Source organism: Myotis myotis, unplaced genomic scaffold (genome assembly GCF_014108235.1).
Source record: "Myotis myotis isolate mMyoMyo1 unplaced genomic scaffold, mMyoMyo1.p scaffold_m19_p_1, whole genome shotgun sequence".
Taxonomy (NCBI): domain Eukaryota; kingdom Metazoa; phylum Chordata; class Mammalia; order Chiroptera; family Vespertilionidae; genus Myotis; species Myotis myotis.
The window spans coordinates 9,743,407-9,767,428 of NW_023416313.1; the positions used below are offsets into that span (position 1 = coordinate 9,743,407).

Consider the following 24,022-nt stretch of genomic DNA (forward strand, 5'->3'; position numbering starts at 1 on the left):
TTTGTCACCATTCAGTCATCTAGCAGGAGAGCAGCCATAGATAGTGCACATATGAATGGATGTGGCTGTCCTCCAACCAAAGTGTTTACGAAAACAAGCAGTCGGGTGGAATTTGGCCTACCAGGGGTAGTTCGATCAACCAGCTCTAGACCATTTATCTTCTATCCAAGATGACTATTTTATATCTTCTCGCTTTCCTAAGCCTTCTAAGCTCACTCCCTACTCCATGTCTTTGTTATTAAATGTGCTCTTTGTTTTATGAAAACATCAAAAGGAATCAGAAAGAACGAATCAGCCCTTCTGTTTCCTCTGGATGCGAGCCCATTTTACTCTGCATTCCCTCCCACCACTGTGGATGGAACATCCATATTTCTCTTTGAGGCCAACTCCACCCTTGTGCACTGGATCCCATCCCATCTCCTCTACTTTAGGGAAAGTTCCAACAAATCTGTCCTCATTTTCCTGTACTATTAATCTTTTCCTCTTTGCTGGATTGTTTATATCAGCATATAAATACGCTATAATAGATGCCATCTTTTAAAAAAGGAAAATAATCGCTTCTCAGCCTTTTGGCTAAGATCAAGTGTAATATCTGTTCTTATCAGTTTAAAAAAGGAAAACATCACTAGTCATTAGGAAAAAGCAAATCAAAACCACCATGAGATGGCACCTCACACCTGTTAGTATGGCTGTTATAAAAAAGACAAGAAATAACAAATATTGGTAAGAATGTGGAAAAAGGGATCCTTGTACACTATTGATGGGAATGTAAATTGGTACAGCCATTATGGAAAACAGTATGGAGGTTCCTAGAAAAATTTAAAACTATAACTACCACATGATGCAGCAATCCCACTTCTGGATATCCATCCAAAAGAAATGAAAGTGGTACCCGGAGGAGATATCTGCACACCCTATTCATTATGCACAGTACTCAAGGTAACAAAAGAACCTAAATGTCCTTTGATGGATGGATGGGGAAAGAGAGTGTGGCAACTTCAGCTTCAACTTCAGCATGGACCACCTGCTCCTAAATCTGCTCCATTCCAATGACTGTGCTCTTAACTACTATGTCATTCTCACAATAATTTTGAATGAAGGAAGGAAAAAACAAGCAGACAGAAAAATGAGTGAAATACCACAATTATTTTGCATCATCTGAGCTAGACTGGCCTGCTGGAAAAACAGAGAATGAGTCTGTAAATATTGAGCTGTAATCCCACCAGATCTCTTCTGCAGAATCATCTCATTGTCTTGGCCACTGCTATACTGAATGACTTGCAGCTGGTTGGTATTTCCAGACGTATGGAATGTCTAAAAGGGCCACCATGAGCTGAGGTGTGTGATCTGACTGCAGTGGGTCTGAGTTTAAGAGTGTAGCGCTGGTGACCTAGGGCTTGAGTGGTGTTGAATGATTCTGGCTCCAGCACCCACTAGCTATCTGCCTTGCTCTCAGTGACTTAACCTGTAAGCCAATCAGTTTCATCTGTAAAATGGGGTTAATAACGTGCCTCAAGGATTGTTAATAGTACTTAACTACTTAATAGTAGTGAAGTGCTTGGTGCATGGTAAACTCTAATGAATTAGTTACTAAATAAAACTGACTTCTCCCTGCCTGTCTTGCATCAGACTTCAGCAATGCAGCAAATACGGCAATGAGCTTTGTGGTGGGTGATTTTTAACGTTTTCTTGGAAAGAGCACAGAGAAACAATTTATGCTTTGTTGACTTGGGGCTGGCAATTTCTTCTGACTGATATGACCTGTCAATTCAGAGAAGCAAAAGGAAAATACTACTGAACACTCAGTCATTCCGTAACACATCACTTTAGCCAGTTATTTTACTGATTGATTTGACTGGCAGTAATTTCTAACTGACTGAGTGAAAGATGCCCAGAGTTTAGAAGAGTACCTGCTGTGAAGCCAGGGTGGGCAGGGGGACTGACCATGTGTGACAGAAAGCTTTGCAGTGTGGTGAACACATTTGACGAAGAGTGCCTGGCCGAGAAGCAATCCTGTCGGGACACTTACGCACCAAACTACATTCAAATTATTTCCCTTCTCCTATTTCTCTCACCCTGACCCGTCATATGTTTCTAAGCATCTATTTTATTTTTTCATTTGTCATATAACAATAATAATAGTAGCTAATTTAAAAGCTGTCATGAGGATTAAATGAAATAATACCTGTAGAGTGCTCCATGACAACACCTGGAGCAATAAATATCAACTGCCCAATAGGTAACCTTGATTTAAGGACAGGAAGAAGGCTACCATGGCTGGAGCCTTGTGGATGAAGGGGAGAGAGGGAAGCGATGTAGTGGTAGATGAGGAAGTCAGAAGCCAGATCCTGTAGTTTTGTAAGGCAGGACTGTTTGGCTTTTGAATATAATGAAAAGTAACTGACAGCTTTTAAGTAAAAGTATGACATGATCTGATTTATGCTTTAGAAAGATCAGTCTGCCTTGCAGAGAGAATGGAGTATGAGAGGTAAGGGTCAAGGCTGAGAGACAAGGTGTTAGATGTCCAGGTGTCAGATGATGGAGCTTAGAGTAGGGTTTTATGGTGATGATGGACACAGGTAGTCAGATTCAGGCCATATTATGGAGACAGCGTTTCTAGGGTTTGTTGAGAGGTTGCTGAGCTGCGGGAAAGGAAGAAAGGAACCAAGGATGACTCTGGAGCCCAACTTAATAAGTGAGAGTGTAGGGGGTGCCTTTTACAGAAATGTGGAACCTTTAAAGGAACAGGTTTCGGGAAGCTAATCAGTGTTTTTGTTTAGGCATACAATGTTGTGAATGTTTATTAGATGCATACAAAGCAATATTGAGAAAGCATAGAGCAGTGGTCCTCAACCTTGGCTGCGCGTTAGAATCACCTGGGAATCTTTTTAAAATCCTGATTTCTGGGCCTCATCCCCCAGAAATTCTGTTTCTTTGTTACTAATGTTGTGTCCCCACCCCATAACAAAGAAACAGAATTTCTGGAGGATGAGGCCCAGAAATCAGGATTTTAAAAAGATTCCCAGGTGATTCTAATGTGCAGCCAAGGTTGAGAACCACTGGCATAGAGGCTGAAGCTCAGAGAGCAGCTCAGAACTTGTGATTCCATATGTAGGATTCATGAACATTTAGATTAATGCCACACAGCTGGAGGACATTTCCTAAGACGAGAGTTTGGAGAAGAGATTGCCTCTCAGTAAATTACTGCACATGAGGGCACTGAGAAATGGATGCTGTAGGGGGGCTTGAGGATGTGGCAGCACCTGAGAGAGCCTGCCCAAGGTGGATCTTACGTCCAGGACTCCCAACTAAGTCACAGATTTCTGCCCTGGACATGGCAGAGGAACCACACTGGTGCTGACAGGTCAGCACTGAATAAGTCCCCATTCTTGGCACAGCCTCAAGGGGTAGAATTTGCCCTTCAGGTACCCTCAGCTCTCCAAGAACTTCTGAAGGACATCTGAAATTCGCATGAGCTAGACAAGGAAGGAGACACTCAACAACCAAAACCAAGTTGATCTAAAGAAAATAATGAAATAAGATTTGCTTCATGCGGCCTGAGATTTGCACTCAGTTACATTCTGATTCTAATCTCTGATCATGTAAATGCACTTCTGTGCCTAATGGAGAGTTTTTTGCTCATCATTTTCCTGTTCCCAGGGAATGCTTACATTTGCCTAGTCGACCAGTTTGGAGGGATGATCTTTTAAAGAAATACATTTTCTGCATAGTGATGAGTTAAGGAAGCATCTCGCTGCCTGGAGTCCTGAACCTGACACAGTTAACATGGGGAAGCTGGCTGTACATTTAATCAGAGGTAGTTAATTTGATTTTCTAAAATTAGGCAGAGCATCGGTTTGTCATTAGGTCTGAGAATTGCTGCATTTCTGAAGTCACTCTGCATACCCCAAAAGGGCTTTATGAGATGTGAATAGTAACAACCTATGGATAAATTGATGATAATGAGCATCTAAATGTTCTGTGAGGGGAAAAGGAAGAAAAAAAATCTCTGATGAGCCTGAGTGGTGACTCATGATGACCAGAATTTTTAAAATTTATGATCATTACAACATGAAAAAATAATTATGAATAATAAAAAATCTGTTACAATAATTAGCTGTAATGAATGCTCATGGTGAGTTAAATGAACTGGAACAATTTAAGGCAATAGTACATAATTTGAATTTTGTGTTTTGTCAGATCATTTTATCATTAGAGAAATAGGCAGAAGAGAGAAAAATAAAGAGGCAGGAGGTGGATAGAAAGTAAAATTAACAATAAACTGTTCAGCTTACTGTATTCTTGTCTTATAAAAAAAGTGAAAAATGCTATATATTGCGTTTTTAAAATCTTTACATGAGTTTTTGCAATCATTCAGCTTCTTTTGTGAAGGTATCCATAGTGTGAGAAAGTAAATGATTATCAGTGCAGTAAATGTTCCAATCTGACAAACTTGAGTTTGAACCTCCTCCTGCCTTTGTACATAACATAGGCACCTTCCTGAACTGCCCCAAGTGCCAGTTAAATTCTCAAAATGGAATAAAAACAGAGACTGCTTAAAGTTATGGAGAGGAGTGGATATGTCACAGTAACTGGTAACTCTTAGTCAGTGCTCATTATGTACCTGGCATTCTCCTAGGTACCTTCACATAAACTAAGTCATTTCATTCTCCTGACAACCCGAATCAGTAAGGACTGTACTGATCTCTTTTACAGATGAGACAACGGAGACACAAAGGATGGACTATAAAGAGTAAGTGATGGTGTGGCATTTGGTACCCAGGCAGTTGGTCTCCAGAACTCACGACTGCTCCAAGCAGCCTCCACATCAGCACAGAACCTGGGACAAGATCAATAAAGCCAGGTATGTCCATTTTTCATAGCACCTTTGTGGCACACGAGAGAGCCTGCATTTACATATGTGAGCGAGCCTTGTTGTAATTGATTCAACTCTTCAGGCTGAAGGGCAACTTTTGGGGATGGTTTCCGAGTTTCCCTAGTATAACCAGTCCTGTCCAGTAGGGAGCCCTGCGTTATAAGATGCAAGGTTACTGAAAGTGACTTCCTCAGTTGGAGGGTAATGAGTAGCCCCTAGAAGCAGGTTCTTCCTGACATTGAGCAGGATCAGAAGGTCATCCCTCATCACCTCCTCATCTGGGCTACCTGGCATGAGCCCCACCCAGCCAATCCCCATAGAGGACTTTCTTTGACTCAGATGGTGAGACTTTCCGGTACTCAGATTCAGGGCTCTGGATAGGGCCAGCATGGTAATAAGGGGTGAAGGGAGGTGTCCCGATTTGCTCAAGTCTCCTTTTCTCTTCTTGGGCATGATTTGCATGTGAAATTGCATATGCACTCCCAAATGGTGTTCACTTAGACGATTTTGGAAGAGATACCCATTTTATCTCTTATTTTGTGAAAGTGAGCATTGAAATTAGAATCTCATTCTCATTATCCTGTTTTGTTACTTCTTAATTTTTTAGTATATATGGAGCTTTCTCAGTTAGGAGTGTCTTGGACTTTCTGTGTCCTGGGAGGAAGCTGTCATAGTTTACACTGAGTTAAAGGTATAGGAACTATCCTGTTGTGGATGGGCTGACCCTCTCCTTTGTGTGGAGACATAGAGTAATTTCAAAGCCAAAACATAGAATGAGCCAACATTAAGTGGGATTCCTCATGCTGTACATTGGCCCCTTTTCCTAAATGCACATTTTTTTTTCTTTAGCAAGGAATGCAATGCCTGGGAACCCCAGCCCTATACCCACGTCCCACCTCTTTCTTGCTTCCCCCAGGTCCCCTTGCTGGCTCCCATGCTTCTGTTTGCACTCTGGTGGTCTGCCTTCTGGAATTTAGCAAATTACTGTGCACACAAATGGAGCTTCCCTCTTCTGCACCCCCACTTAGTTCCCAATCTCCCCCTAGAACCCCCAACCTGCCCTGCACCCTGGGGGAAGGGGGCGGTTTATTTCCCTCCTTTCCCTTTGGAGGATGTGCCTCCACCTTTCAGACAAATGCCTCTAGGCTGAACAGGAGCCGGCAGGAATTTGCTTCTGAAGAAAAGAGAGAAAAGGGAGGCAAAGGGAGAAAAGTTCTCTTCCTGCAGCATTTTCCTTTAGGCCAACTCCCCCCCCCCCCCCCCCACCAAGTTCCTTGGGCAGAGCCACAGGGCTGAGTTTACGGCACCACATCACCTGAATCTATTGATATCAAGTCAGATAGGAAACTAGTCTGGGATTCACTGAAAGGGCATATTTGTTACCCAGTGGTTGCTCAGGTCTTACATATGAAATGTTGTGTTGGTTTGATTATAATCAGAAAGGATTGGGTTTCTTTAGCATGCATAGGGGTCCTTGCTCATAGCCGGAGTTAGCTTCAGGCAAAACAGAAATATGGGAAAAAAAGATAGCCCTGGGTAGCCAATTATTTCATGTCTCTAAAAGGAATTATTTTGCTCGAATTTTCTTGTCAATTGCTTTGTTGAGGGAGAGAGAGAGAGAGAGAGAGAGAGAGAGAGAGAGAGAGAGAGAGAGAGAGAGATTCAGCTAATTGCTTAACATTTGTAATCAAGCAAGATATTCAGTTAATTGCTTAAAAATTTAGTCAAGCAATGAGGGCTTTTGTCTTTGCAGAAGCAATGGATTTTAGTGGAGTTTCAGGGACCAAAAGAATACTTGAGATTCAACTTCCAGTTTTGTTATTTTCTCAGAAGACCTTGTGAAACCATTTTATTCCTAGTTTACAAATTGGGGCTTCTTTAAAAAGCAATATATGGTCAGGTTCTTTGAACTGACCTTAATCAAAGGGTTCAAAGTCCCCTGGTCCAAGGTCTATATTTGTTGTTTTTACATTAATTGTGTGTGTTTGTCATTTCTGGGTCAAAGAGAATTTTTGTCTAAACCAAATACTTTCATGTAAGGCAAGGACAGTCGGACATCAAAGTACAGTATGTATCCCCCCCACAGGAGTGGCTTCAAACTACTTCTTTTGATAACATTCTGCCTGACATGTTCAGTGCACCCATCACATCAATGCTGGTTCTGTCTTAAAAATATAAAAAAATTAAAAAAATAACACAAAAAACAAAACAACAACGGCAAAAAAAGGGAAGAAGTTCTTTAATTTGTTTTTCTTAGAAAATGCATCTTTCACTTTCCTCTCCATGTGTACTTTTAAAATCACTGATGCACTTTCAAAAGAGGATTTTTCAATAACTTTGAGTAGAGATATGGAACGTACAATTCTTAGTTTGAACCCACAGGACCTGACAGGTTTAGGGAAAGTTGTTAGAGGAGGTCCCCTTGGGGCATTTCTATAAACTATTTACTGCTGACCTCGGTGGCCATGCTCAGGATGAAAGCCTTCAAACTGCCTTCTCTTCTTGGCCAGTGATGAGCTGACACAGTGCTCAGAGTGCATCTTCTTCAGTTTTTTGTAATCTTCATCTGAGGATATTTTTCCATGGATTTTTAGAGAGTGGAAGGAGGGGGAGAGACACAGAGAAAGGAACATCGATGTGAGAAAGATACATCGATTGGTTGCCTCATGCACAAGCCCTGACCAGAGCCTGGGCTGGGGAGGAGTCTGCAACCAAAGTAGGTGACCTTGACTGGAATCAAACCCAGGACCCTTTGGTCCACAGGCTGATGCTCTATCCACTGAGCCAAACTGGCTAGGGCAGCACCTTCTTTTTTATAATCATGGCAAAACCCCTGGGTTCTGGCTTTCTGGTATATCTGCACAATCATGTGAAGTCTCCTATTGCTTAAGAGCTGGATCACTGAAATCAGAAGCAAATGACTTTTTTGGAAGCATCCATAAAATTCTGATGAAAATGTTTTCATTAATGGCAACACACACATTACGGATGAAAAATACATAGGTGGAATGTTGTTTTATGGCCCTTCATACTTTGAAATGCCTTTTAGAAGGACACCTTGGAAGTGGAATTTTAGGGCTGCCAAAATATTTGTACTTTGATGGAACTGGTGATAATAGTTGTGGTAAAATAAATAGCACACTTCTGAGATTGCATGTGCTTCTTTATATCATAATGGTTTTTGAGCATCCAGTATATTCCAGATGAATAGTGGGAATATTGGCATGAATAATTACTATCCTCCTGGTGCAAAAAATCTACTGGGACAGGCAGAGAGGAAATCCTGAACTGTTCTAGTAGAGAAACATGGATGCACATTCAAGAGAGGGGTAATCAGGAGGGCTTTGTGGAAGGGGAAACTGTTGAGTTTACTTTTACCTCTGAAGTATATTTGGGGAAAGCAATATGCAGTGTGAGGCAAAAGTAGATTTACAGTTGTTCATGTGGAAAACAATACAATCATTAATAAGTAATAATACAAGAATAAACTCTGTGTTTTACATATTCACAACTATAAACCTACTTTTGCCCCACCCTGTGTTGAAAACTTGATAATGTTGGTTAGTGTCAACAACTTTGCTTAACAAGCTCTGTTTTTACCCTTTTAGCTAAAACATTCCTTACTTTAGCATGCGATGGGGAAAGAGGACTGTGTGTGTGTGTGTGTGTGTGTGTGTGTGTGTGTGATGGCCTTTTGGAAGGAGGAATGGCCCAAGACCCAGGACCTGTCATTGTTGAAAAGCTGTTCAGCTTGCTCCTTGGCCCCTGTCTTTCTCCCTCTCTGTTTTCTGCCCAGGTTGCCTCTTCTCACCAATGCTGTCTGTCATTGGTTGTCTCCAGATGGCACACAAATATCTCCAGACAATACTTTTTCTCTGAATCCCAGACAGATATAGCCTGACATCTTGTCTACATCTTTTCTTTTCTAGAAAATCTTGGTGGAATCTTTGAAATCAAACAGAACTCATGTTGATGAATGCCACTATAATCCGATTAGGCTTAGCCAGAAACGCCACGTTTTTACCTAACCCACTCATTCCTAAATTCCCTCCACATCTAATGCACCATCAAATTGTGTTGATTTTACTGTGTAAATTGAAATCCGGCAATTTTTCTAACTCTTTTTTTCCTTGCATGGTAATACTTTAGTGAGTGCCAAATCCCATGGCAGGGAGAGTGTGGGAGAGAAAGAAAGGAAGGGGAGGAGGCAAAGTGGAAAGAGGGGGCCTGTTACCAAGCTGGCTACAGCATGAGAAGAAAAGATAGGTGCTTTCTTGGTAACATGAGACGTCTCTGGACAGGACTTACAGAACTGCTGTGCCTCGGATTAGTCCATCAGGGTGGAAGAAGATGAAGGGAGAATAATGTTTTGGTTGGCACCTTCCTGTCTCCTATTATTCATTGGTAAAGCTTAAGCCATGAGATTTTCTTTTTTCCTTTTATTGCAAATTGGCTTAATGGCATGAGGAGCCAAAAGTGAGCTGGTGGTGGCAATTTTTCTTAATATCTATCACCAAGACTCTTCAAACTACTATAAACCCTTGCTAGTTTGATTGTAAAATTATGTTTTAGTTCCTTGTATCAGAATTGTCAGGATTCTTCAGAGAAATATATATATATTAATTGGCTTACACAATTGTGAGGCTTGGCAAGTCTGAAACTCATAGGGAAGGCCAGGTGGCAGGCTGGAAACTCAAGCAGTGTTGATGTTAGAGTCTTGCCTCTGAAATCTGTGGGCAAAGCCATCAGGGTAGAAACTTGGGCGGTATTTCTATGTAATAGTCTGGAGGCAAAATTCCTTATTCTCTAGGAAACCTCAGTTCTTCCTCTCACGGTCTGCAACTGATTAGATGAGACCCATACACATAGGGGAGGGTAATCTCCTTTACTTAAAATCAGCAGATTATAGATGCTCACCACATCTACAGAATGCCCTCAGAGCAACACCTAGACTACGATTTAGGTGTGGACACTAACTGGACACCACATCCCAGCCAAGTTGACACATCAGATTTAACCATCACACCCCTAAGCTTTATAATTCCTTCTCAGTACTGCAGCCAGAGTTAAGTTTTCAAAGCATACATTGGATGGTATCATGTTAACTTACACCTTAAAAACTTTAAATGTTAAAGGTACTCTTCCTGGTCTGCAAAGTGCAGCAAGGCTGTCTATTTGAGCTATAACTTTATTTCCCACATGCTTACACTCTGTGGCCAGTCCCAGTGGCTTTTTATATTTCTTTGGTTGAACCTGCTACAGGAATTTTCCAGATTTTTTCCTTCTAAATGGAATCTTCTTCTCCGTGTTGGGTTCATTCTATGCATCCATATTATAGCTCAATTGCTCCATGTTCAATAATATTTTCCTGACTTCCTTGAGAAGGTCAAGTGTGTCAGATGCTCTTACAGTGCTATGAACTTCTTTGAAGTGTGTTCTAATATCTATCTATTCATGTTAGTGTGATTACTTGATTAAAGTCTGACCCACCTCTAAACAGTAAACTAGTAGTTCCCTAAGAACAGAGAATATATGTTTCTGTTTAGGATGGTATCCTCTGCATTCATACACTGCTAGGTTAATAGTAGATACTCTACTACACTCACTGAAAGAAAGAAGAAATTAATATGAATAAATAATTTATTGGGCAGCTTTTTTACAATAAACATTGATTTTTGTGACCCTCTCTTGTTTTGCTATTTTATCACCATGCCCAACATTTTACTAGGGATGTGAAAATTTTCCCCTTGAGAAATTTAGCTTAGAGATATTGATGCGATAATAATTAAATGGCTGGCCCTAAGACCGAGAGTTCAGTTAATAGAATTAACGTTGTTGATTATGTATTGCCTCTAGCGAGGCAATACAATTAGTGAGGCAGCTGTTGGAAGAGAGATGAGTTGGGTACCTAGTATGAAAGAGACCATGTGGCCCCTAAACGGTGAAGATAGTGGTTTCAGTTGCCAAATTTTTGGGTTATTTTTTTCTTTGCTTTAAGTTTGTAAATGCCTTTACTTAATCCTTGGATTCTAAGAAATTTCTGTATCCATGTAATAAATCACAACTTTTCTCTTTTAATATTTAGGTTAATTATTTTGGAGCTTTTACTCCAAAGGAACTCTGAAATAACCATATGCCTCTAGTGGATGCTCTGGCAGAATTACTTACTACCTGCCTTTTTAAAAAATAAATCTTTATTGATTTCAGAGAGGAAGGGAGGAGACAGAGATAGAAACATCAACAATGAGAATCATTGATTGGCTGCCTCCTGCACACCCCCTAGTGGGAATGGAGCCTGCAACCAGGCATGTGCCCTTGACCAGGATCAAACCCATGACCCTTTAGTCCACAAGCCAATGCTCTATCCACCGAGCCAAACCAGCTAGGGCAACTACCTGCCTTTCTTGACCTTTTCCTCCTGCCCCTTTCTCTCTTCACTGTTCTCTCACTATAAAGAACATCAGTAAAGGGAAAATGTTGCTGGCCTAATCTAAGAGTGAACAAAACACTCTGGTGGGGTTGATTACGTAAAATAGAAATAAAGCATGCAAGGGAATGAACACACAAACAAAGCAAAAATAACCAGATTAGAAGATTTGAACCCGCAGAGCACTTCTAACTAATATAAAAGACCTCAATGTATGTAAAATTTTATATAATGTTACAATTTTATACTTTGAGTCAAAGATCAATAGACTCAATTGTTTTTGTAGTAGTAACTACTGAAAGTTACAAACACTTTTAGAGATAGACCCAAATATACTGGTATAATGACCCTGTTCTGATGATAATTACAGTTTCTAATATGTATATCTATATTTGCCAATACATTTTAAAATCTTACAGAACAAGGAGTATGTCAATTTTTTCATTTTTATTCTGAGAGCCTAGTATACAGTAACTCCTCAATAAGTATTAATTGCTTTTAATTAAATTAAAAACATGGAATTTATTAGAAAAAAATAACCTTTGAAGTAAATTATAAATTACAAACCAAAACAAGTTAATATTTTAAAATATGAAAATATAAATTATTCCTAAATTGATCTCATAAAAGCCATGTATCAAAACTGTAGAATCTCTAATATTTTTTATTTTTAAGCAAGCAACAGCTATGCAAACTGTTTCTAAATGTTAAGAACATATTTTTGTAGGGTAAGTAATTTACCATGTCTGACATTGAACAGTAGTTTAACTGACCCCTCACCCTTCAAACATCTGGTATGTCTCCAATAAATAGGGCAGTATAAAAGGTAATATAGAAGAAAAACTTGCCCAGGGGTTTAGGAATATACGTTTGTTGGGATTATAGATGTATATGCTTTTAATCATGAAAGATTATGAACATATAAGCAGAACTTTTTATTAAAAATATAAAGAGCTTCTGCACAACCATTGGAATTAGAAATTGCATCCATGAGCTCCAAGGGCAAGGCAATTTTCATAACAATAACAGCTTCCATTTGAGAAGTTTTATTTCTCCAGGTATGATGACAGGCAGATAGAGTTCATTACCTTTCATCCTTAAAATCATCTTAAAAGATAGGTATGGTCCTCCATTTAATTATTAAAAAAACAGAAGTGGTAAGAGTAGAGCACACTGGCTGCAGGTCACAGATCAGAAACTAGTGTAAGAAGCTTTGACTTCAGGTCTGACAGATGCTAAGGCACATGCTCTTTTTGCTACCTACCTTGTAGAGTTGTTGGGAGACTAAGATGATGATAATTTGAACACTTTACATGTATTAACATATTTAATGCTTTCAGCAACCCTATGAGAAAATTGAGGAGCAGAGAAGTTCTATGACTTGGCCAGAGGCTAACAGCTGACCTGTGAGACATACCTCTTAAGCATAGAGCTACTGTACATAGTTTTTCTTAAAATAAGATACATTATGGATGGCTCCTAGCTCAAAGCATGACACATTTTAGGCACCAAATAAATGTAAAATCCTCTCTTTCCATAATTCTAATGCCTACCATAGAGTGAACACACTATTTTGTTAAATGAATCATGAAAATGATATTACATGTACATTAAGTATAGATATATTTAAAAACAACCCAAATACTAGGTAGGCGAAGGATATAGCCCCTCAGACTATTGCTTTAGTTGACATTTCAGCCTTCCCATTTACAAGAGAGTTATGATTTTCTGTCTTTAGGTTTATAAAAATATCTGGCACAGTCATCACTTTTGGGTTATGTCTGTTTCATCAGCTCTTGGAGTTGGGGCATTTTCATCTACATGCCAGGCGATTTATGATTACTCTTTGTTTTATGACCTTTCAGTTAGTATGCAATCTACTTGACAGTGCTCATCCAACACCTATAGCAATTTTGCCCAATACGAAAGCAAGTTTTCCTGAGACACTAAGTTGGGCCTGAATAAATCAAATATAATCCAATACTTCTGCAATGCTTCCTTAATCTTCAAATGGTTATCTTCAAATGGTACTACAAAAAGAGTCATGTTTTCTGGTATGATTTGTTTCTTTGGAAATCTATGCTAATTCCAGCTCACCGTCTATTGCTTTTTCTGTACTAGGCCATTTTTATGAATAGGTAGTTCATCATTCTAGTGAAGCTAGAAATAAATATGCTTATGTAGAGAAGAGTTTTCCCGCCATCTTATGTATGATCTTATGGCAGATCATTGAACTTCATCATTTACCTTCATTCAATTTAGATAAAATTGGTATTGAGACCATTTAGGATATTTTTTTCATTTGGTTTTTAGTTATTTTCTGTCCCTCTCACAAACACATACAATTGAGCATTAATGTGTGTATTCTTTGCTTCCCTTTACATAGAATATCTGTTTGTGAGGGCTAGAGGTAATGATTTTTATAACTATTATAATATAAAAATATTACAATATTTTTACAATATTTTTACTCTGTGTACTATAAGAAGCACAGAGTAGGTCCTCAGCAATTTTAGTTGGTTCATGTTCTCAGTCAAGTGAACCAACCGAAAAGCCCTTCTTTTCAACATGAACTACCTAATATGCCTCTCTGTATCCCAATAATGTACACTTAAAACATTTTCTGTTGGAGGAGTATGTCTCTCTCTCTCTCTCTCTCTCTCTCTCTCTCTCTCTCTCTCTCTCACTTTAATTTGGCAATTTTTTTCACAGTGTTAGTGGAAAAGTTACTTAACATCTATTGAGTTTTAGGGTCTTCATCTATAAAATAGGACAGTTATTCCTGACTCACCAACAATAAAAAGGTTGAACACTGGTTACTTTTAGTTTAGATCCTTGCCCTGAATTATGGTGACTCTAATATGCAAGTAATTTCTGTATTTGGGAAATATCATGGCTGCCTATGGTATCTGTATTGCATACTTTATATATTGGATGACATTTGGCTTAACTGTTTCAATAAGATAAAAGGGTCTTTTCTTCTTAAAGTAAAATTTCACTAAAATAAGTAGGTCACAGTCTCAATTCCATGACATTTCTTAGGTACCCACAATCCTTTCCTCTTGTTTCTCTGTCATTCCCTGGGGTGTTTCGTTGTCTGCTTTCCCAAAGGCCACATCCCAATCCTTGAGAAAGAGGGAAGAGGACAGAGAGAATAAGAAACTTCCTTGTGAGGACATCACCCAGGTGTTTAACATATCATTTCCATCACAATTCACTAGCCAGAACTTAGTCAAGAGGTCTTAACTAGTTGGTAGGGGATCTGGGATATATATTCTTTAACTAGAAAGCTATGTAATCAGCTTATTTATTTATTTATTTATTTTTATATATTTTATTTTTATTGTTGACCTTATTACAGATGTCCCCCCTTCACCCCCTTTGCCCACTTCTACCCAGACCCCACCCTCCTCTCCCTTTGGCACACAGACACTGTTGTCTGTGTCCGTGGGCTATGCATATACATTCTTTGGCTATTCTCTTTGCCTTCTTTCATCTCATCAATCCCAACCACCTCTCCTCTGACCTCTGTTAGTCTTTTCCATGTATCTATGCCCCTGGTTCTATTTTGTTCTTCAGTTTATTTTGTTCATCAGAGGCTCAATTATTTAAAGGAAGAGATGAAGAATGGATATTAGGGAGTAATTAGCAATCTGTATCATATGCATGCCATTCAGTAATTCCCTATGGGTGACCTTAGTGTCTATCTTCAATGCGTAAAACAGTTGAAATTTCAAGAGAGAAAATTACTTGTCAAAAGTCACCTCAATGTGTAGATTGAGGAGGAAGGATGATTACAATCAAGTCAGCTCTGCACCAGGCTTTCAGTTCTAAACAGAAGGGAAAATATTGCTACTGAGTGTTGTTTTGCAACCCATCATAAAATAGGCAGCTACCGTATGCACGAGCTATTGGCAAGCTTATGTTTTAGAGGCAATCTTGTGTGAGATGACATAACAGAAAGAAAATGAAATCATTGAAAGTAGTAGCTAGAGTTAAGCACTTAGGAGGGGAGGAGGGAATCCAAAAGCATGATTATTTTTTCAATTACTTGATTACACAGGTTTTAACGTTTCTCCTCTATGCCCTGAATAGTTGAAATCTCCATTCTTTTAAAACATTTTTAGTTGTATTTTTAGCTTGAGAGAACAATCCTGGAAACGCAAGTAATATAAAATTACATGCAAGACAAATTCTACCCTGGATATGTGAGGATGACAAGATAATAAAAAATGTAGTAGCAAAAAGATTGGACAAAGCCTATCAGTTTGCCAAAATGTTGTAGTCAGAGGTCCACACACCATGAAATTGTTTAACAATTGTTCTGGATAAATAAATATATGTTTGGAAGGACTGCTTACACAATGATTTGGGAGCTTTCTTTCTATGAAAATGACAAGAAAATTTAGGTGAGTGGAAAAATTCTTTAGGGCCAGTTATAACTAGAACACTAGGGCATATATCCATACATGAAGATGACTTATTCAGCAGTACATGATCACAGCCCTTACTCTCCCCATTCATGGGAAGATGTTTCTAAGCAGCCCCAAATACTTAAAAATAATCTTAAATACTTCTTTTAGGCATTAAAATTTCTAAATCAGCCATCTAACCTTATTTTAGAGTTCTTGCTTTTTACATTTTATTTTTGCTTTTGTGTTTTTACTATATTAGCAAGACTCAATTAGATTCCACTGGGGTTAACACTCTTATTTTACCTAATGTCCCCTATACCCCCCTAAAGAAAGTTTGCCATAGGCTTCAGTAGGTAACATTGGAAAGAAGATGGGAGGTTATGGTTGGAGGCAACAAGTATTCCACACAAAAAACCTAGAATTTGAAAATAGAGGATGTTCCTACAAACATCATGGCTTGAAAATCTGATTTGATTTCTTTGGTGCAATTAATTGATTAACAGCAGAGACAACAAAAATAATGATATGACCTCACCATCTCAAGTTACAGTCATCACCTCTATTCTTGTCCTGTGAATGCCCCCACCCACCAATGAATAAATTCACAATCCTAGTGTAAGTGGCCTTTGGAAATTCTTTCCTTGGTCATCAGTCAATATTTGAGTAATAAACACTCAGCAGGCCATGTGATATGTTAATTTTCTAGTCTGCATAGTGTGCAGAATTAAGCAAAACATTTAACTATGATGATGGGAAAGTGAATTTAGGATTTATAAGATTAATTTTAGTGATTTATAAAATGTAACACCGCAGACTGGCCTGCCTAAACAACAGAAATACAATTTTTCCTCAGTACTGGAGGCTGAAAGTCCAATATCAAGGTGCCAGCAGGGTTGGTATCTGGTTAAACCTCTCTGGATTGCAGATAGCTGCCTTCTTACTGCATCCTCACATGGCCTTTCCCATTGTGTGCACATGGAAGGAGAGAGAGAGAGAGAGAGAGAGAGAGAGAGAGAGAGAGAGAGAGAGAGAGAAAGAGAGAGAGAGAGAGAATTTCTCTTTATAAGGGTACTAGCCTATCAAATTGGGCTCTACCCTTATGGCCTCATTTTAACTTAACCAAATGTTAAATGTCCTATTACATTGAGGTTTAGGAGCTTCAACATATGAATATTGAGGAAAAAGAATTCAGTCCACAACAAACTGTGTTCCCCCAAAACACTGAGAAAGAAAATCTATATCTTGAGTGAAGGAAGCCAGAGACTTGAAAATATCTACTTAACATGGACAGTTTTATCATATTTATTAGCTGTCATTTTAAAATTACAAAGCAGGATTTCGGTAGTATGGTTCACATGACAAAGGGTTTTTTTTTTATGGAGATGGTATAATAGCTTCAGAAAATACATTACACCATTTGTAGGAAGGGACAGCCTCATAGGAACACATATAATAGATATGAGGAACAGGATGCAGAAATGAACTATAGGAACCGTGTTTGACCCATTCTTGCTTCTTTGGCATAACCCATCTGCCTTTTTACTCCTTGGCTAACATGAAAAGAGTAAGTTCCTAAATAAATATGTGTTTGCAAAGATTGCTTACACAATGATTTGGGAGCTTTCTTTCTAGGAAAATTACAAGAAAATTTATGTGAGAGGAGAAACTTTGCCATTCTCTTGATCCCCTCCTTGGGTCTCATTGTCAGTATCCTCAGTATTCTTGATCTCTGACATATGATCCTAATAAACATTGTTCTAATTTCTTGGGCATGTTCACTGAAATCTCTTTTAGACATAACATTAAAAAAATAACTTAATATGCTCATTTAAATATAACAGTTGATAATATTATTCCAAGTACTCATCTATAAAGACATTATCTGACCTTCACTAAGGACTTACAATGTCCTAAGTGCTTTCTATTCATCTTTTCATTATATTCTAAACATTAAATTCTTTATCATCTCCATGCTCTTCTGGTAGTGAACCTAGATTGCTTACATTTAGCCAGTATCCCTTGTTATTTTGCCAGGTTCTTGTCTCAGAAAAACAGGTTGTACCTATCCTTTAGGATAGAATCCTATATAATAAAAGCCCAGCGACCATAATGGCATAACAATCAGAATGACTGTTCGACCAGTCGCTATGAGGTGCACTGACCACCTCTCAGCCCCTCCCCCCCAGCCCGCAGGCTACGATTGCCAAATGGCGAATGGGGAACCAGGGTGGTTGGTGGCGGGGTGGGACTGGGGACTGGCGAGTGGGCAGAAGATGGCCCTGATCGCAGGCTAGGCCTAGGGATCCTACCCATGCATGATTTCATGTGCTGGGCCTCCAGTTTAGGATATAAAATTGCAGAGACACAGAATGGAAGAATGCTTCAGATATGAGTTCCCACAACACAATGGCACCACAGCAGGTGGTCAGTTCGACAGAAAACATCCATCAGACTCATTTGTTTGGTGCTAAGTAATAAAGACAACTGCTTGAAGGGGTGGATTTTCCACTTGACATCAGGTCGCTGTTGTTTATCGCTGTGAGGAGGAATGCATGTGTGTGTTTCTGCAGACCTGCCAGCTCCTCTAAGGGCACCTCACACCTGCACAGTGCAGGCTGCTCATCTGTTTTATTGTGGCTGCAGATCAAGGGCTCCCTTTTGTTTGAGTACCCAGGAATTTTACTGACAAACATACCTGCTTAGAGTGAAAGGGTATTTTAGACATATAATTCTGCCTTCAGATTCTTAATCTCTTCAGAACATATTTCGTTGCTCATTTAATATAACCTGAATTATATTATTTAGAATTTGGTTCAATGAAATGTAATCTACAAGTCATTTCCAGCAACTATTATATTATATTATATTATATTATATTATATTATATTATTATATTATATTATATTATATCATATTATATTATATTATATATTATATTAATTATATTATATTAATGTATAGTATGTATGTTGAATGAGTGCCTAATATGTGTCTGACATTACACTAAGATGATAAAGTATGTAATGTTACAGTGATGGGCTATGTCATGCAATCTGAATGGTAAATATTTGTTACCTTCATTTAAAGATGCAGAGACATGCATGCATATACCCATGTCTTTTCCAGGGTGAAGGAGCTTATAAATGGCAGTCGGTGCTGGGATTTAAAGCCAGGGCTGACAGACAACAGTTCTGATAGGTTTTACCACATTCTATGGTTTCTCAAATGATTTAGGCTTTTCCAAGTTAAGAAATGTGGTCACAGGTGACCTCAGCCACTATGCTTAATTTCCATTCTGATGTATAAAAAGTTTGTTTATTTGCTCCGTTTATGGTTTCCTCTATTTTCTAATAACAGGTCCAAATGCTTTATATGTTTATGATAGAAGTAAAAAAACTCATGTCTTCTTTCTATGGATAAGAAGTTTTCCTTGTCTTGTATAAAAGGACACCAGACAAAATTCTGATTAGAATTTTCTTGAGCCATGTTAAAGGAAAACTGAAGATATTAATTTTTATCATTTAAATTTAAAGGCACTTTATGCTCTTCTTAAAGATTAGGGATTTGGATTAAACCTTTGACCCTGGTTTTCATCCCCAGGCTTGACTGTGATATCAGAATGATTATGTGTGCGAATTTCATGAATGAATGAGCATATTTGGGTGTTCCTACAAGCTTTTAGGTCTATGGATTTTATATCTGTCTTTCTAAATGAACGTGCACTTCTGTATGAGTATCTGTGAGTCTGCTTTATTTATTTTTTCCTCCAGAGAGATGATCTTATTTCCTTTGAGGTCTAAAATGCAGTTCGGGTACCTTCTAATATTTAAGAAAACTAAAATCCTGTTTCAAGAGAATTAACATTAACCCTCCTATTTGTCAATATTTTACAGGTCCCTCTGCCCACTTGTTTTTTTTGTTATTGTGGTAGTTGTTTTTACCAACACCAGCAACACCCTCAGAGCCAATTTTCAGAAATTTTACTTTGAAATTTTTATTTGATCAGCAGCCTCAAGATCCGAAAGGGATTACATTTCCCCCCCCTTTTCTTGTTTCTCGAACTAGCATAAATAATCCTCTTTGTGATAATACCATCTCCCAGAGCGCTTGTTTATCATAAGGGGACTCTTGTTTCCATGGACTAATGCACTCAGAAGCTTGGCTGACTTTCTGATGCAAATGTCAGGCAGGAACCAGGTCTTTGCGTTTCCAGCCAAATTTCTTCGTTTTTATAACACTGTGCTTGATTTATAGGGGTCTTTGAAATATTGAAATTGCCCCCTGCACTAAAGAAGTGCAACGTGTAGGCATTTTAGTATAGAAACATTAATAAGAATAATTTATAGGGGAAATGGGTTTCAGGGTTTTGGAAAATGCTCAACTCTTTGAGCAAAATATGGCAGCGTCAATGCACAACACTGACATTCTAGCGGGAGGTGCATATATTGCGGGGTAACCAGAGGCAATCCCAAGAGAATGTCATAATTTCCTCATTTGGATTTAAATAACCGTTATAGAAAGAGAGGGGGGAAAAGAAACATAAGTAGTCAATTTATTTTTGTTTTCCTTGCAGTATGCTTCATTTTTAAATTGACAAATGGTTCTCAGTGATCATCAACCATGTGCTTACACAAAAATAGGGTTTGTATCTCAGTCAGGCATTTAACTGGGGACCACAGCTCTGTCTACATAGGAAGTGGGGAGGATGGAGAATGGAACTAATTTATTGGATATATTCAATATGCCAGGAACAGAGACAGACAGCTTACATATCTTTTAAAATTTCATCCCCTCCATGTAATGGGAGAAATGGATGTATGGGTGTTAGCGTTCGCATGTCATTGCTAGAAGTCAGAGAAGCAAAATGACATGCCTAATGTTTCATGGTTAGTAAACCTTGGGTTGAAAATGCAATTCAGAAAGTGTGTTGGTGAGAAGAAAACAGAGTAAAATAATAGATTAGTTAAAGAAAAACACATTTATTTTATAGGTAGTTTTAAACCACCAAAATATTACTACATTCAGGATGTAAAAAATGATGCTTTTCCAAATACATGACGTTATCTCAATCCTGATTGGTATGTTGCTGTTGTGGGGACCGGGCGTGGGTTCTGGGAACATGATTTTCATGCTTCTGCAGAGTAGCTTCATATGGTATTAGGTATCACTTAAATGGTTTTATGACCATTTAAACGTTATAGGGGTTCTTTCAAGATGCTTTAATCAAGGACTGTGTTTGACAAGAGACACATGGCAATAAAAACTCAAGTAGAAGGTAGAAAGGAGAGTAAGAAAAAAGTAGAAATATAATGGAAGAACCACATCAACAACAAAAAGAACACAGGAAAATTGAGGAACAGGAGGGGAGAATGTTGATTACATCCAGTGCCCCAAAGATATAGAATGCTGCTGCTTCTGGGTAATTTTATTTTACTTATTGTGTTTAATCATTTTAGGGGATCATTATTTTTTAATGCTTTCTATGTACCAGCCTTTGTTCTGAATAATGGAGATACAGAGTTCCATGACTTCAAGAAGCTTATAGCCTACGGAGTATGCCAAGATGGGGATAATTGGGTGTTATCATGGGGGAACCACAGAGGACCTCCTAACCCAAAGTTAAAAGGTCTGGAAGGTTTCTAAAAGGAAGTGACCTTTAAACTGAGTTGAGAAAAGTTAAACTCGGTAAAGAAAAGTTAGGCAAAAATAAGGAGCTTTGGGCTGGGGGCAGAAAAGTGTTCTAGGCACATTCTCTGATGTGTAGTAGCCAATGACAGAGTGAAGTGGGACAGTCAAGGAGATGTGAGTAGTTTGGAATTCCTGGAGTGCCGCATGAGAGGACAGAAGAAGTAGGAGGTAGGACTAATGGGTAGACTAAGATGCTATGCATTCACTCTTTCATTAAAGCAGACATTGTTATCACCATTGCAACCATTATGCCATGTATTTATTTACTATTTACAAAAATTGCTTATACCACTATGTGAGTGTTTTATAATGAAAGTTATCCTATCTAATAATAGACAAACATGGTAATTGACCATACCTTCGCTACGCCTCCCATTGGCTAATCAGCATGATATGCAAATTAACCGCCAACAAAGATGGCAGCTAATTTGCATATACCGGCTGGGAGCGAAGACTGAAGACACCGTAGAAGGAAGCCAAGCAACGGAGCCAAGGTAGCGGAGACAGATGGGAGAGAAGTGGCAGAGATGGGCAGGGTAGGAGCCGCAGAGATGGAAGCAAAGCCCTATTCTTGCAGGAATTCTCCTGCAATGGGCCTCTAGTTATTTTATAAGTTCCTGAAGAGTTTTGGAAAACAATCCTGCATTTCTTCTTTACTCAAACACTCAATAAAACTGACATCGAGGTGTGGGTTTTCCACACATCAGCTAATCCTCTGTGACACCAACTGCATGGCCTATGGTTCAATTGAATTCTGACACTATCTATCTGAAGTTAGCATCAGGTCCCAAAGTGAAGTGCTCAGATCCAATATTCAAATGGCAGTTGTAAGTCCCAGGTTGTCACCTGTACTTCTGATTGACTGCCTATACATCACAGTTCCCATGACCCTGTCCTCAGATTCAGAATGGCTCACAGAACTCAGGGAGACACTTACTTACATTTACTGGTTTACTATCCTTACTAATAAAAGCCTAAGTGGTCGTCACGCGGTGATGCCCTCACTCCATCACAAGATGGCTGCGTGCACAGCAGGTGTGCACAGGTGGTTGGGGCTGGGCTTGACAATGTGTGTGCAGCATGGAGCCTGCCTGGGAATCCCGCCTTCTCCCAGCTCTGTGTGGCGAGGCCTGCCTAGGGGTCCGGCGAGGCCTGCTTGGGGTTCCCACCTCCTCCCGGCGATGTGCAGCAAGGCCTGCCCGGGGGTCCTGCCTCCTAATGACTCCGGGTGGCAAGGCCTCCCTGGGGGTTCTGGGGGTCCCGCTTCCTGGCTCCACGTGGCGTGGAGGCAGGACCCCTGGCTCCGTCCTACCTCTTTGGGGCAATCCATCGAGGAGTCTCGGTGGGTGGGCGGGGCCTACCTCTTTGGGGTGATGGATTGCAGGGCTCCTGCACTGTGACAGGGCACAGGCCAGGCTGGGGGATTCCCCCCTCCCCAAGTGCACAAATTTTGTGTAATGGGACTCTAGTCCTATATAATAAAAGGCTAATATGCACATTGTCCCCTTGGGAGTTCTACTGACTGGGAGTTCAACTGCTTACTATGACATGCACTGACCACTAGGGGGCGGCATGGAATGAAGGAAGGCCCCAGCCAGCAGCAGGCAGCTGGGGGGAGGAAGGCCCTCGCTGGCAGCTGGAAGGCCCAGATCAGCCCTGATCGCCAGCCAGACCTAGGGAGCCTACCAGTGCATGAATTTTGTGCGCCGGGTCTCTAGTAAAAGACATAATAAAGAACACAGAGGAATAGTTCCATGAAGTGATACATAGGGCATGTCTTTTAATATTGTGGTAGTTCTCTTTCTCTAATTAAAACCTTGTCAGAATAGCCTTAGCATGAAATTTAATTACTTTGGATATAATTAAAATTTATATCTATCTATTATCTATCTATATTTTGCATATATGTTTATATATTTGCATATACACCAATATGCATATAGAGTAGTGAAGTTTCTTATAAAAAGTTGTATGGTTAAAACTTTGAAATAAAGATGAATGAGTACATGTCCGGCCTCTAGAATACATTGTCAGTAGATAAGGAAGCATGTATTCCCAGCTGCATTAATTTGTCACTTTTGCTGACAGACTGGGTACAATAAATTTCCATGCAGAGCGAATCACTCAGAGGCTCATCTCATCCAGAAAATGTCTGCAATTCTTTCTTTTTATGCATAGTGTATGCTATGACTTGAAGAAGAGATCTTGGGTGATATTTGCATCTTCAATTGGAGCCTTTTTTCTTTTGACTTTCTTTAAAAGAATAGTGCAATGAGAGAGTAGGTAGAGGCTGGAAATAGAAAGTATTAATGCTCCAAGCATGGTTGAGTATGAATGGGGTAGGGCAGGATATCCACTTTGAGAATAGCAAAACCTGTAAAAGTAGAAGGCCTGTGTATAATGAAGCCACACACCTGGTAATAACCTTTTAGGGAAATAATGTGCACAGTTCTATGTATTAATCATATTGTGGGAACCATCAGCTGGATTTGCTTTTATTGGTAAGCCTGGTTTATACTTAGTAAAGGGATAGCTCATGCTGAGGATTCTCTGTGGACTATTAAATGAAATAGTAAAATAAACTCAACTTTTTTCTTTACTTTAAAATTCCTTTTA

General features: G+C 39.2%; 1 pseudogene; it reads left to right on the forward strand.

The window, feature by feature from the left end:
• Nucleotides 1–553: 553 nt before the first annotated feature.
• On the forward strand, nucleotides 554–719 carry LOC118660970 (annotated as a pseudogene).
• The last annotated feature ends 23,303 nt before the right edge of the window (nucleotides 720–24,022 follow it).